The following is a 15,683-nucleotide window of genomic DNA, read 5'->3' as shown; positions in this document are numbered from 1 at the left end:
TGTTTCTCCCTTGCCTGGAGGTGTGATGACAGACAATGACTAGGGTGACTTTGGAGGCCATGTGTTGAGGGCAGCAGAGTGACATCACTGTGAGTTCCTAATTGACCGTACAGATCAGGGACAACCCTCTCGCATCACCCCCACCACCAACCTGGAACTTCTTCCCTGGACTATAATGGGAGAAATGAACCTTGACTACACTTAAGCCAGGATACTTTGAGTCTATTTGTTATCCGAGTTTAGCCTACTCTAATTAGTCGAAGACCAATACATCGTACAGAAGGATTTCAAGTAATAGAGTCAGAGTTCCTAGAAGAGATCAAACCTAATCTGGGTGTTGCCTAATTACAACTACAATTGATTTAGAACTTTAATGTGCCAAGGACTGTCCCAAGAACTGACACATATTATCTAGTTGTCACAACAGCCCTTCGTGTTAGGTATTATTAAACCTTACTTTGCAGATGAAAAAAATGGAAGTTCAGAGCCGTTGAGGTACTTCCTCTAAGTCATACAGCAATGACGAATGGGAGGCCTACAATTTGAGCACAGGTATTTCTGTCTTCACAGCCAGGGCAGGCCGGTGGGGGAATATGGATGCATGTGTTCTCATTGAGGCTGGGGGGATTCTGGGAGTGACAATAGCTTTGGGACTTTTCCTTCCCAGTGATATTCTTCTATAAAAAGAGTCCGCCTTATTCACCTGTTCTTCCAGCCAGTCTTGACTTCTAAAATCTGAACTGCACTGCTTTTTTTGCCACCAATGCTACAGCAGTGGGAAAGCCCAGAATAAATTATCAAGGTATTTGGTGCTGAAAAGGAAACAAAAAACTCAGCCCTCACCCACCATCCCAGCCATCCCCCAGCAGTAGCCCAGTCCATCTGAGAGAGGATTGAATGGAGACCGAGAGCAATAAAGTGGGTTACCCTTCCTCTGGATAAGGAGCCTCAGGATGATTGGAAGGGTTAGGGGCAGGGATCTTGGCCACAGAACAGAAGGAGAGGAAGCCCAATGAAGGGCAAATACACATTGCTCAAGATCACCAACCATTTGCAAAGATAATCAAGAACTAACCGTAAGTCATTTGTTTTTGGCGCTTGGCTGGCCCCAGAGGGATTCAAGGCAAATAAACAAATGTTGGCCTGGGGATGTCTAAACAAAACCACATCCAAGAGCTACTAGGCCTCGGAAACCATGGAGAGCTTTGAATAGAGGAGGTGGACATCCACGGGGCATATGGACAGTATTTCAGTATTTCCAATGTTGTCTTTGAGCAGACATGTTTAAAGTGTTAGAACTGGTCTTTTTTATTTTTAATGGAGCACATTTATAAGTCATTTATATTGCAGATGGTCCGGTGCCCCAGAATGCCACGAAATAGCTAAATAGAGCCTTATGTTCAGCTTGCTGTGCTCCAAGACACTCTTGAAGCCCTTCCCCGAAGCCTGCAATTCTCCTTAACCAACAGTGACAGCCAGCAACCAAAAAGGTTAAGGTCACTCAGACTGAGAAAGCCAAATGCTTTCACTGCAGAAGCCGAACGGCAACAGAAACCATGGATGTCCTAAGTACCGCTTGCCAAAAATGCTTGGTGTCTGGCTTCTAGACACTGTCTTCTCTCACGTCCCCTAGGCAGGTGGTCGAGGGTGGCCATGCAACTGATTCTGGCCGATGAGTTAGCAACAGAAGTGACAGGGCCACTTCCAGCCTGGAGCATTTAATTGCTGGTGCCAGACCTTCCAGAATTATCTTTCCTTCTGCCACAGCCACGGGCAACATTTGAGATGATGGCTGCTCCATGAGGGGCACGTAGCTTGAGCAAAAAAGAGACTTTGGTTATGTCAAGGCCCTGGGATTTTGCAGTTATCTGTTGCCGCGGCCTGATCTTAATTTTCCTCACTGGTAACAATAATAAACTCTCACTGAGTGCTCTAGTCTAAGCACTTGATACATACACATTTAATTCTAACAACCCCCCTCTGAGACGACTACTCTTGTATCCTCATGGCACAGATGAGACAGACAGCTACAGAGAAGTTATATAAAATAAGATGACATCACTAATACAAAAGATTCAGGTATAGGAAGTCTGTCTCAGTGCCTGGGATTTCAGCACTGAGCTGTGTTGCCTCTTGACCAGTATCATGCATTTTAATATGATCACTGTGACAAGCATTGATAAAACGGTGCATCATCAGACACACCCACAAAACCTGCAGGAAAAACATGTCGTCATATCAAAGTCACCATATGCTACCATCAAGTTTAACTCTTGTTTGCGGCTCGTTGCAATTATTTTATGAGGAGGAAAAAAAAATGGCATCTGAAATAATTGCACCCCAGATGTCACTACTTGAGTCGCCAAGTTGCATGACAATTTTTAAAAAGCCAGAGCATGCACACGAAATAAATAATGTTTAATCATGTAGGCTATGCTTTCCACTTCCCGCAAGATCTGGGTCTACGCTCTTGAACCTGGTCTTCCTGAGTTTGAGCAATACCTTAAAAAAAAAAAAAAAAGCAGGAACTGGGAACATTATCTATTTAGCATGTTTCATTTTAGATTAAACAGATTTTACTCCCTGTTCCCTGGTAATTATATATAATTAAAAAGCACCAAGGAATGTGCGTAAAAGCACAATGAAGTAATAATCATGTGAACAGTGGCTTATTTTAACTCACCGCTGAGGGGAAGCTGCTTCTATTCAGATTAATTTGTGAAAGGGCTGACGAGAACACGGCAGTGAGGCAGACGGGGAGTGTGTTCTTTCAAATTGCTCAGCTCAGAAAACACGATTAATGAAACACATCTCATTGCACCAATGCTTCAGAAGGCATTATTACTGAACATGCTTTAAAGGTCATGCTCCTCTGTAGCAGCTTTCTCTTCGGAGGAAACCCATCCTAGTTTTCAGAACGTTTCTGAAGTCAGATTGACTGAGATCACTTCTAAAACAAGACCTACTGGAGCAGCTCTAACGATTGGGAGCGAGCACAGGCATCTTCTCAGAGCCACACTGTCCCTCACTCGTGCACGTTCTCCAGGACAAAGACACGTCTGGAAACACCGACTCTGCTAGTTAAGTCATGTATTTGCTAAAGAGCGATGTACTGGGCAGCGGGGAGCCTGGGCGGCTCAGTTGGTTAAGCGTCTGACTCCTGGTTTCGGCTCAGGTCATGATCTCGTGGTTCATGAGTTCGAGCCCCACATCGGGCTCTGTGCTGGCAGTGTGGAGCCTGCTTGGCATTCTCTCTCTCTCACTCTCTCTCTCTCTCTCTCTCTGCCCCTCCCCACTCATGCTCTCTCTCAAAATAAATAAACTTAAAAAGGAAAAAAAGCAATGTATCAGGCATCTACAACAGCAGTAAGGCACTGAGCTGGGTGCTTAGAAAGTGACATATGAATAAAGAACTAAAGGAAGTGAAGAGGAAGCCACAGAACTCTCTGGGGGAGGGCACTGTAGACACAGAGAATGGCTTGTGCAGAGGATTTGAGGTGGGAGGGTGTCGAAGGGAAGGCGGGAAGGTGAGGAGGAAAATAGTCAGGGACTTGTCACAGCAGAAGAGGGCCAGAGCATGGACGGTCACATAGGACTACAGGGACAGGGCGAGAGTCACTCTAAGTGACAGGGCAAGTCCATGGAGCGTTTTGAGCCGAGGAGGGTGATGATCTGACAACCACAGAATTGCTCTGGCTGCTGTGCTGAGAACAGACCCAAGGGCGGCAAAGAGGCAGGGAGGCTAGTTAGGAGGCCCCTGAGACCAACCAGGCACAAGGTGACAGGGGTCTGGCCAGCGTGGCAACGGTGGAATGTAAGAGAAAAGGCCAGATTCTGGATTTACTATACTTTAAAAGTAGAAACAATAGGAGTTGTGACAGATCAGATGGGACGTATAAGAGACAGTGGGGGCAGAGATGGCCCCAGATCATTGGCCTGGTAATGAGAAACGCGGAATGGTCATTGACTCGGGCAGGAAAAAGTGAGAGGAGCCACTTTGGAAGCCCAGTTTGGGGCATGTAAGTTTGAAATACCCATAAGATGACCAAGTGGAAATATCAGAGACTAACAGCGCCGAGCTAAAGGGATCAAACCAAGCGGGAAATACGCACTTGAGCCTCATTAGCATAAACATTGTATTTAAGGTCAGAGGAGTGAATGAGGCCACCAAGAGGGTGTAGAGGAAGGATGCCCAAAGGCTGAATCCTGGATCACACCAATGTTCCAAGTTTGGAAGATGAAGAGGAACCAGCACAGGTCATTCGAGAAAGCAGCCACAGAAGCAGGAAGAAAACCCGGGAGTCCAGACCGGTGATCTGGGAGTCAGCTAGCTAGAGAGAGTAACATTGGTCTGGCTCTGTCTACTTCGGTGGTGTTTTGAAACACAATGAGAGGATAAAGGTGAAATCCTTTAAAAAAAAAAAAAAAGTTATTGTTGTCCATGTCTCCAAGATCCTCAAGAACATCCCAAGTGTGTGTGCAAATTAAATATATTTATTTTTAAAATAAGTGTATGGGGCACCTGGGTGACTCAGTAGATTAAGCCTCCCACTTTGGTTCGGGTCACGGACTCAGGGTTTGTGAGTTCGAGCCCTGCATCGGGCTCACTGCTGTCAGCACAGAGCCTGCTTCGGATCCTCTGTCCCCCCCCCCCCCCCCGCCCCTCTGCCCCTCCTCTGTTCATGCTTTGTCTCGAAAATAAACATTATTTTCAAAATAAGTGTACATATGCTTATTATACTGATTTAAAATATATGAACTTAAAACCAAAATTTCTGAGGTGAAGCTCCAGGAATAATAATAAAAATTCAAACAGATGCAACAAGTTGTAAAACCCACCAAGATTCATCAACGCTGTTGAGTCTCCCTGCACCCCCCAGCCACCTGACGAATCTTTCAGTGGCAGTGGCAGCTTAAAGAGAAAAATATTTGCCTTTTGTGGTATCGGTATTACTGTAGGATTTAACCTCTTACTCTCTACCAAAAGCTACAGAGCCACTTCCGGAGGGTTAGGAACCAAAAATGAGTCTGTATCCCCATTTCCCCTAAAAATAGGGACATCCTAAATCTAGTGACTCTTTTTTTTTTTTTTTTTTTTTTCTTAAGTAAGCTTCACCCAGCACAGAGCCCAAGGCAGGGCTTGAACTCATGACCCTGAGATCAAGACCTGAACTGAGATCAAGAGTCAGACTTGGCCTACTGAGCCACCCAGGCGCCCCCTAAACCTCAGGACTCTTAACCTTGTGTGGTATCTGTCATATATTTACGACCTGTTTTTAAGATCATGATATTTGTGTTTATTGGACTTAGAGCTTAGGAGGAACCTATGAGTCTTTAGGGAATGGTGATGACAGATATTCATTTACTTATTTAGCAAAAATGCTAGAGAGGCAAGACATAAGGCTGTTGTTGAGAGCACGGTGCTGTCCTTATATCCTAACTGGGCATCTATCAAATAGAGACAGGCATAGGACCTGCCTCCTGGGCTTCACACATGCCCACTGTATGCTCAATATTGTTATAAGTGCGGGGCGCCTGGGTGGCTCAGTCGGTGAAGCGGCCGACTTTGGCTCAGGTCATGATCTCGCGGTCCGTGAGTTCGAGCCCCGCGTCGGGCTCTGTGCTGCCAGCTCCGAGCCTGGAGCCTGCTTCGGATTCTGTGTCTCCCTCCCTCTCTGCCCCTCCCCTGCTCATGCTCTGTCTCTCTCTGTCTCTCAATAGTAAATAAACGTTAAAAAAAAATTGTTGTGAGTGCTGGGGGTGCAATGGAGAACAGTGCAAGATCCATACGTGGGTGATGGCGGAGCCCAGAAAATAAACAAGGAGATAGCTAAATGGGATATTTATAAAGAGTGTGCAGTATTAAACATAGACCTGTGTCTGAGAGTGGCTAGGAGTGGGGGGAGGGGAGGAAAGACCTCTTTGAGGAGGAGAAATTTGAACCAAGGCCTGAGCAATGGAAGACACCAGGCATGCCAACAAGCCAGGGTTAGAGGACTCCCAGCGGAGAAAAACCACAAAAGCAAAGAAATACAGCCATGAAGACAAAATAGCCAACTTGATCTCAGAAAATAAACCATCTAATTAAATGTGGGGAAGGCATATGAGTCAGACATGCAGGGCCAAATGAAGCCATTCAGGGTCAGACAGGGAACGTATCCATGGGGGAAACTTTCACACTCCTGGGCAAGTCTCAGAATGTACTGATGAAGTATTGATCAGGCTTGATGCTATAATGTAAAGATACATTTGAATTCTAATGTGATTGACCTGTAAATTTTTACAGCAGGCTTTAGGAGTATGCCTCCTCCTTTCACCCACCCACCTATGCCCTCATTAATACGGTCACATGATCTTTTAAGTATGTGCTTTGAACCAAGGCAGGACAAGGGAGTGATCACTTTTCTCGACCGTGTGAAATGACCTTCCTGTAGGGTTTATTTTGTCCACTTGTGTGTGCTGCTTCAATTCCTTTCTGCCAACTGCTGAAGGAATGGCATGAATTCAGACAAACAGATTACCTGGTCCAACATTTTCTGTCTGGGACTGTCCTCAAATACTATGTTAACGGCCATCCAGGATCCTGCAGCTAAGGAAGCCTTTCTGTCTCAGCCTCCACGGCCTTTCTGCTCGCACAGCCTGACAGATGAGTTTGTGCCTTTCTGCTGTCCCCAGCCCCTGGATCTGTTTCACTTTTGACAGCTATGGACCTTTGGGAGAAGCCAAACAGGTTTAGAAACCAGTTTAGTCCCAGCAGACCTGCACAGTGGGAACTCACCTCTACATACAGGGATGTGGGGCAGGGCCTGTCTGGGCACTAGGAAGTCAGCCCAGGTTCCCAGAGAGCCCTAGGCATCCCGTCTAAACAGATACATCAATCTGCTCACCGAGAGAATAAAGCTGGCTCTCCCCATATAATTACAGGGTGGCTGATTTATTATTCTGAACATTATTCTGTGCATGGCAGGGGTAGTGTTATTTGTGCCAGTATACAGTATTGGGCCAAAGGATGAAATACCAAGCTAGTCTGATTGGCTCCAAGAACCCATTTGCACAAACCGAGCTCCTGCATATGCCAATGCGTGTTCAGGGATTATGCCACGTGGCTTAGTCTCTCTGGCAAAGCCCCTTCGAGAAGGAAATTACAGTGGCAGGGGTCTGATGATAAATCTTCCTATTTGGAAGTTCTCTATGAAACGTTTTCGCATTTATGTTTACCTTTCCATCATCGTTTAAAAATCAATCTGGCCAAATCCTAGATTCGCCGAAAGACCCGTTTGGATTAGACTTTAAGGCTCAGGGTTGTTTGTGAGGGGTAGACACATTGATACCTGGTTTTAGGGTATACATATTTAAGCAAAAATAGAAACAATTCTTAACAAGAATTCTTATTCAATTTTTCTCCCCCACGGAATGAATTCATAGATTATTCAGTTTTCTGAATCCCAGCAATACCTCATCACCGTTAATATAATTATTATGAGGGGAATAAAGAACCTGATGCAAGGAATAACTAGCTTTATGCTATTTTAGGTGAAATAAGCAGGTTATAATAATGCACATTTATTATGATTCACATTGTGTTGAAAAAATTTTGTCCAGGAAAAACAACATAAAGGAATATCCTAAATAATAATTGTTACCTTTAGGTAACAAAATTATGAGTGACATCTTTTTCTATTTTAAAACGTTTTTGTCTCTAATGGATATAAATTTTATAATCTTTTAAAAAAAGTTTTTATTGAAAAAAAATAATAAATAAATAAATAAAAATAAAAAAAGTTTTTAATGTTTATTTTTGAGAGAGAGAGAGAGTGGGAGAGACAGAATGTGAGCGAAGGAGGGGCAGATAGAGGGAGACACAGAATCGGAAGCAGACTCCAGGCTCTGAGCTGTCAGCACAGAGCCCCACATGGGGCTTGAACTCACAAACGGGGAGATCATGACCTGAGCCGAAGTCGGACGCTTAACCGACTGAGCCACCCGGGCACCCCTGAATTTTATAACCTTAAAACCTGTGTCTCAAATGTAAACAGCCCCTACAGGATGAGAATAGCTTGTAACTAAAATACAGGCTGAGTCCGGATCGGCCACTGAAGGAAGGGGTGAGGGAACCCCCTGACTTCCCAGCATTTACATCCCAAACCCCCAGACCCTGGTTTGAGGAGATTCCCGTACTGTGCACTTCAGAGCCTTAAATGCTCCCCTGTGTAGCTCCAACAGGTGTGATTTACAAGGCAAGTTTCTCTCTTAAAACACCTTTCCGGGAACCTTCATTCTTTTTAGTACTGCTAGGTTCCAGGAACTGTCTGTGCAGCATGAAGGGGCTCACCCTCCATCGTGTTCTCCCTTGGTGTGTCCCCGCGGCCCGCTCCTGGCAGACAGAGAAATAGGCCTGTTGGTTTTCTTGTCTCTCTGGGACCCCTTTTGGTCACCTCTGCCCCCTTTCTGGCAGTCTTCCCCACGCCTTAGTCACCGAGCCGCGCCCAGGCCAGACCTTCCTTGGCGGGCCTTCCAGCGCTGCGTGCCCGTCCTCCTCCATACTTGGCTTTGAACAGCGTGGTGGGAACACCTACCTCTGCCAGCTGCTCCCTTCAAGTGCCTGGGGCTAATGGGGTTGCACACGCGGGCACACACACTTATTTACTTGTTGGTATTTTAAATACCCAGCTACCCCAAAGCACACCAATCGGGAGCTTTGGAGGTTGGCTCTGACATGGGTGGTTCCAATGTCCAGCCGGGGTCGGGAACCACCTGATTAACACCCAAAGCTGAGGCGGGACGGTGAAGGACTCAGAACACACACTCTGAAACCAACTGCCTGAAATGAATCATGTCTCCACCAGGAACCTGACAGCTGTACAGCCTGGGGCACTTTATATCCCTTTGTCCATCATTTCCTTGTCGAGCGGAGGGGATGCTGATAGTGATATCTGCCTCGTGGGGTTGTGGTGGGCGTGGGGGGGGGGGTGGGGGTGGGGTCGGATCCGATAACGCTGTGAAGTACGCTGTGGTCCAGCCCACAGTCGGTGCTTCTGGGCAGGCTGGTTCTTCGTATTGATAACTATTACTACTCAGCATCCTATGGTCACCTGGCTCCGAGGGGCCCCAGGGCGGCAGCTTCAGGAAAAAAAAGTTAACAGGAGACTTAGATCTGCTCTGTGGGATCGGGACGGAAGGCCGAGGCAGAGTTTGCAAGGTCCTCCTTCGCCTCCAAGCGAGGTCCTATGAGTGCTCCTGTCCTGAACAGACTTCTGCTGGTCTCCAGGCCCCTACCAGGGGCTGCTGGGAAGGACACTCGGGAGCTGAGTGCATCAGCCACACCAGTCTGGGCCTCTCCTGAGAGAGGGGCTTTAAGAAGCGCCTGATGGGAGCTTCTCCTGCAACTATAAAATCGCCATTTCTCACCGACGGGCCTGGTTTTCGGGGGGCCCAGGCTGCAGCCCTTGCAAGGCTTTGGCAGCTCTCCCGGTGCCCCTGGCTGGGGAGCAGTGGGCAGAGTGGCCCTATCGGGTCGGGGTTTATTACCCCCTCCAGTGTACTAGCCCTCGCTTCAGAATAAATACCCTCCCACGCTCAGTGTGCCGCGCACCTGTTAGTGTTTGTTTTCAACTGACAGTGTTGATTTAGCGTTAGGCCCAGCAGGGGATGTGGTTACAGTGCTATGATAAGGGCCCTGAGCGGCTCTGCGCACAAGAGGAAAATGCCAAGTTGGGTAATGAAAACTGAACCGCCCCATGCTTCGGCTTAAAAATATCCTTACCGAAATTATGAAAGCGCCACAAAAACAAAACAACGCACAAATCATCCCTCTCTCCTAGAGCAGTTTTCCTTCCCCACACTGCACCGCAGCGAGAAGCAGCCTGGCTTGTCTGAAACTCAGGGGAGGGAGCCCTGGGTTCTCTTAGCACTTCCCGCTCTGCCTTGGGAGCTGCTGGCAGATTTCACCTCTCCTCTCCCGGCCTTGCTTTCCCCTGCGATGGAGAGAAGGGTTTGAATGCCCTGAGCTCTCTGATTCCTTCCAGTACCCCTTCACCCCGCCTAGCATGTTGGTGAATCCACTGATTCACTGATGCATGATGCGTTCAATTACAGAGCACGACCTACACAACAGGCAATGCGGGACATGGGGGGAGAGAAGGCAAGGCAGAGCAGGCCAGGCACCATCCCTGGAAGCAAGTGTGTAAACAAACAGGCATGACCAAGGGTGCACGCTGGCAGCGACATATGTTCGGGGGAAAGGTGATTTTCACAGATCAGATGAGTGGTCTTTCATAAAGAGGGCGACTCTTTAAATTGAGTGTTGAGTGATGCACCGATGCTTGCCAAGGTGGGGAGGGGTGTAAAGAGGGCTGCTATGGGCAAAGCTTTAGTAAAAGGCGAGCTGCAAAAGAGCCTGGTGGGGTGGGGGATTGCCAGCACTTTAGGGAGTCAGAAACCTAGACTGTGGGCTGTGTGTGTGTGAGAAAGAGAGACAGAGACAGGGACACAGAGAGGAGAAGGCTAGTAGAGAGCAATGCTTTTGGATATCAGAAGAGATTCAAAGTGGGCAGAGGCCACATTAAAGCTGTACGATATGAAGGAGTTCAGAGTTTAGCCCACAAACATGGAGGAGCTAATGACAACCCGTTTTAAGCACAACTCAGTCAAATTTGGGCCAGTAGAGACTTTATGCAAAATAGTTATATGTGCAAATAATTAGGAGATTAGAATTTGTCTTATTTGCCACATTTCCCCCCGGTGTTAGATAACAAATGTTCAGGCGATGGCACCATCCTGTTTCCTGGTTTGCTCCTTCAGGTGGCTGGACTGGAGCCTTCAGGACCCAGGTTTACAGGTTGTTGGCTTTAACTTACAACCTTCTTCTTCATGCCCCTTCCATTTCCACAATGGAGATTGGAAGACTATATCACTTCCTAAAAGCTTTCAAGACTAATCCCGTTGTACTCTTACCACTCCTTTCCTTTCCTTTCCTTTCTCGTCTATCGTGCATTTTCCTTCTTTTTTTGTGTGTGTGTACCTTGATTATCATCTGGCGAGCAGAGATTATATCATGAATATTTTATAACCCCATAGCGCCAGTATACAAGAGCCTATTAATAGCTCAATGACTTCAAAGGATACTTGCACATGCCTAACACAGGCCAGGTACAAAGCAGGTGCAAAATTATAAGAAGGCACATAGCTGTGGAGTCAGAAAGTGCAGCGGTTTAACCCCTAGCTAGGTCACATAAATCATTAGTGGTCCTGACCAAGTCATTTGATTCTGAGCCTCAGTATCTTCCTCTGCAGAGTGGGGTTAATAATAATGTGAAAGGGTATTTCTTTTGTTGTTGTTGTTGTTAACGTTTATTTACTTTGAGAAACAGAGACAGAGCACGAGTAGGGGACGGGCCGAGAGAGAGGGAGACACAGAATCCGAAGCAGGCTCCAGGCTCCGAGCTGTCAGCACAGAGCCCGACAAGGGGCTCGAACCCACAGACTGTGACGTCATGACCCGAGCGGAAGTCAGACGCTTACCCGACTGAGCTATCTGGGTGCCCCATGAAAGGATATTTCTTAAGAAAAGATAAAATCATGACTCCCATACAGATATAAAATAAACACATGCTAAGGATTTTATTTAACAGATAGATGTTAAATTGGTTCAAAGGCGAAATAAAAGACGCATAAATTTATATGGTGTTAAGAAGTGTTGGAATGAGTTTACACATCGACAGAAACTGGCTTTTTCCAATGAGGGTTGAGTGGGTGGAGAAGCCAATGTAATTCCATCCAGCGAGTATGTATTTGTGTATCCGCAGACAAGAATCATTTGCATTGCTATCAGTTATCTATAGCGTACAGAGTAGTAAAATCGCTTAAAGCCAGTGAAAGGCTCAGAGCCCCCCCTCTCAGAATCAGAATCAGAATCTGATCCTGGAAAGAGTGTGCACTAAACAATGCATAGTGTTCTACAGAAGCACAAACCTTTCTCTGTAACGCCTAGCTGGCATCCTGTGATTGCTGGGAGGATCAGCTCTCACAAATGTGGAACACCTTGCATAGTCCCGAGAATGTACCAAGTGCCCAAGCAAATGAGAATTGATTTTATTACTATCACTCTAAGCTATAAAATAAAATTGCTTTTTGGCTAAGTTTTTGCTCATCAAACCAGAATGGGTATTTTTCCATCGTTATCATCTAATGGCATCCAATATAGTGCCCGGGTACTGGCTTAGTGCTCAGCAGATTTTTGAATGACAAGTTTATACGAAGGACAATATTCTGGTGAACCGTGAAATAGATTTTTTTAAGTTTATTTATTTATTTTGAGAGAGAGAGAAAAGCATGAGCAGGGGAGGGGCAAAGAGAGAAGGAGAGAGAGAGAATCCCAGGTAGGCTCCACACTCAGCATGGAACCTGTCACGGGGCTCTATCCCATGAACCGTGAGATCATGACCTGCGCCGAATCAAGAGTTGGACGCTCAACCGATTGAGCCACCCAGGCACCCCGTGAAATAGATTTTGAGAACCATTGATGATTAACCTTGTGAGTCAGGACAGATGGCAAGGAAACCGAAATGACTTCTGCCATCATGCTCTCGTTCTGAAAGTCAGTGGGACTTTCAGTGGGACCTCGCGCCCCATTCATGTAAGATGATGGTGTTTGAACGCTACTCTGCTCTGACCCCTCTCCACTGGATGCCAGCCTGAGTTCTGTTGAAATGAGCATTCGCTTTACCCTGGGTCTAAGTCCTTATTCAAACACAGCTTTCAATGATGCCAGTTGAGTTTCCCACATGCCTGCTGTGACGTCCAGGAGGATCTTCTTCAAGGAACCAATGGCAGTTCAGTTCTCGTGGGAAGCAGACTAGGACCAACAAACAGTTTCCTGAACTCACCCCATTTTAAATGATAAGCAAAGACAGAAGGGGAGCTCAGTAGAGCGAGTGTATGTGTGAGTGTATGCATGTGCTTGTAATTAAATAGCAATAACTACAACAGCCACCCCAAATTTAAAATGGCGTTCCTTGCATAATGCTAAAATAAGTTGCTGGTGGCCAAGAGGAAACTGGGGATGGAACATGGATAAAAATTGGATGTATCTTGGAACTGTCTCTGGTTTTAGTGGTTTGGACCCCGAAGTGGTTCAACTTGTCTCTTCCTTCTTTTTTCTTCTGGAAAGCCTTTCATTTTAGAATGGTAATAAGCAACCACCCAATTTGTACTTAACTGTGGACTTGGCTTCTACTAATTTTCAAGAGTTAAAGAAAGACAGAAAAAATTCTTTAAGCCTGACAGAGTTTCTGGAGCCCCAGCCCTCCTTGAACACCTTCCAGCATCCTACCTGGGTCTTAGAGGAATGCTGGCCTAGAGACAAACTTAATACGTACCACCCTGACTCCCGCAGCTGCTCTTAACTCTTCCATGCATAGGGAGAGCTCTTTGACTAGAAGGAAAACTGTTGTAAGGACAGGTACCGGCCAGGGTGGTAGGAAAGGAATGATGACCTTAACCAGAAAATAAAACTCAACTGTGGGCAAAGGCAGGGCTGGTCTTCTGATTCGGGGACTATCAACAATTATTTCGTGAGTTCCCGAGCAAGATCCATTCTGCCAAAAATAATTCCACTTTGCAAGAGGATGCCAGGAAATCCACAGTTTTGAGTTTTAGTTCAGTCAGTGACTCAACCATCTGTTAATTTGCAAGGATGTGTGTCTCCAATTCTTCCTTGGATTCTCAGGGAAAGAAAGGACCACCTAATCTAGTGATTCTAAGCTCTTTTTTTTTTTTTTTTTTTTTGGATGATGGATGCCTTTGAGAACCTCAGTTTTGCAGCTCAGAAAGATGTAGACAGGCACTCCATGTGAGTTAGACTTTTCTCCCACTGCAAACAGTAGAAGCCTGCTGCGGCTAATTTAAGCAACAGAGGGATTTAATGGAAGGAAATGGAGTGGGAGAGGAAATAGGTCTAGAAAGCTTTGGGATCTAGAAAGCAGGAACTAATTCCTAGTGGGCACAATTTCTTCTGTGCTGTCAGCAAAATGAATCCGATAAGCCATTCCCCCCACCAACCCCCCCCCCCCTTGTTGCAAGAAAGATTTCCCAAGAGGAATTCTGTTTGGCTTACATTAGACCCTTCCCTCTTCCCCTGCCATGGCTAAAAGAAGTGAAGTTTATTGACTGCAAGTGCCACCAAGATAGAACAATATTCAGAGGCGATCAAGGCCCTAAAAGGGTAATTAGGGTCTTGATATTACTGAAGGAGAAGGAAACGACGCTGGGCAGGTGAAAGCTACCGGTGTCCACTAAAAACACCTCCACACAGACATCCGAATATCACGTGAGTAGGGGAGCCATGGACCCTTGGCCTAGACCCCAGCTCTGAAAACTGGGGCCAAGAAACCCCTACCTAGGCTACACCCTATGGTCAACATTTACATGCATGCTCTCACACCCTCCATTTCCGGAGAGTACGTGTGTTGTTAGAGGACCGGAAGTTCAAGACAAAATGGGGTACCTGCCAGAAGAAAAATAAGCCTGAGGATACCAAGAGTGACAAGAAGCAAACAGAGACGCTGGGAAGAGTAAAACGAAGTCTTTCCCAGACCTGATCCTTGATTAAGTGATCTGCATGTAAGGACGTGTCGTCTACTGTTGCACCAGTCACAGGCTCTCAAGTCAGGGATCTGCTGGTTGTGCACTTGGGTCCGGCGCTATTGCAGGACCTAACGTTCCAGGGACGTGCTCACTTCGGCAGCACATATACTACAATTGGAACGATGCAGCTAGGACAGCAGGGCCCCTGTGCAAGGACGACACGCAAGTTCGTGAAGCTTCCACATCCGAAATAGTTCCCGTGAGGATGGTCTCGAAGGACCTGCTACCTGCAGAATGAGGTCCCTGGAGGGAAGGGTGCTAAGCCAAGCCTCTAGGCTTGATTTCTGATCTCGCTGGTGTGGGTACAGCACCAGAGAAACCCATGAGGGGATGGAGGGAGTCTTGCATCCATTTCAGCAGGGAAGCGGCATGGATCCAGCCCCGAGATGGCCTGGGATACATACGCAGAGGACAAGGAACGCACCGTGCATCTCTAAAACTGTTTGTTCCGTACATGACCATGGGCTATGGGGTGAAATGAACTCCTCTTGGACGACTTCACCATTTCAGACCTTTATAACCCGATTTCTGAATAGATGGTACAAGTACCCTGTGAGGCCCACTGTGATTTTTGCCCCCGCCCACTTCTCCGGATTCATCTCAAGCTCCTGTCACTCTTACATACTAGTCTTCGGCTACCCTGGCCTCCTTCCAAACCTCTCATCTTCCCCGAGACCTCAAGGCTCTATCATGCATTGTGCCCAGGCCTTCTGTGCCCTTTCCGACTCTGGATAACTCCAAGTTATTTCTCAGTCCCAGCTTAAATTTTATTCCTCACAAAAATGGTCACTGATCCAAATTAGATCAGGCCCCCACCTGTCGGCCTGTACTTATTTTTCATGGCACTTACCATGCTGGTTAAATATTCACGTGCTAATCCATTATACTCCTGCCTCCTTAACTTGATAAACTCTGGAAGGGTCCAGGCCATATCTGTCTCATTCACTGTTGGAACTCCAGTGCCAGGCTCACGGTAGGTGATCATTAAATATATGTTGAATAAATATCGTGCATTATTACACTGAATGGGAGGAGCTATC

The 15,683-nt window shown here is 46.5% G+C and overlaps 1 non-coding gene across 1 annotated transcript; it reads left to right on the top strand.

Moving 5' to 3' along the window:
• Nucleotides 1-14,727: 14,727 nt before the first annotated feature.
• LOC132660469 (U6 spliceosomal RNA) lies at nt 14,728-14,839 on the top strand. Its single transcript, XR_009601812.1, has one exon. It is a non-coding gene; the product is annotated as a U6 spliceosomal RNA (small nuclear RNA).
• Nucleotides 14,840-15,683: the final 844 nt, after the last annotated feature.

This window comes from Panthera onca, chromosome B4, assembly GCF_046562875.1.
Source record: "Panthera onca isolate mPanOnc1 chromosome B4, mPanOnc1 haplotype 2, whole genome shotgun sequence".
NCBI classification, from domain to species: Eukaryota; Metazoa; Chordata; class Mammalia; order Carnivora; family Felidae; genus Panthera; species Panthera onca.
The sequence above is the reverse complement of the archived record's forward strand: the minus strand, read 5'-3'. Positions and strand labels throughout refer to the sequence as shown.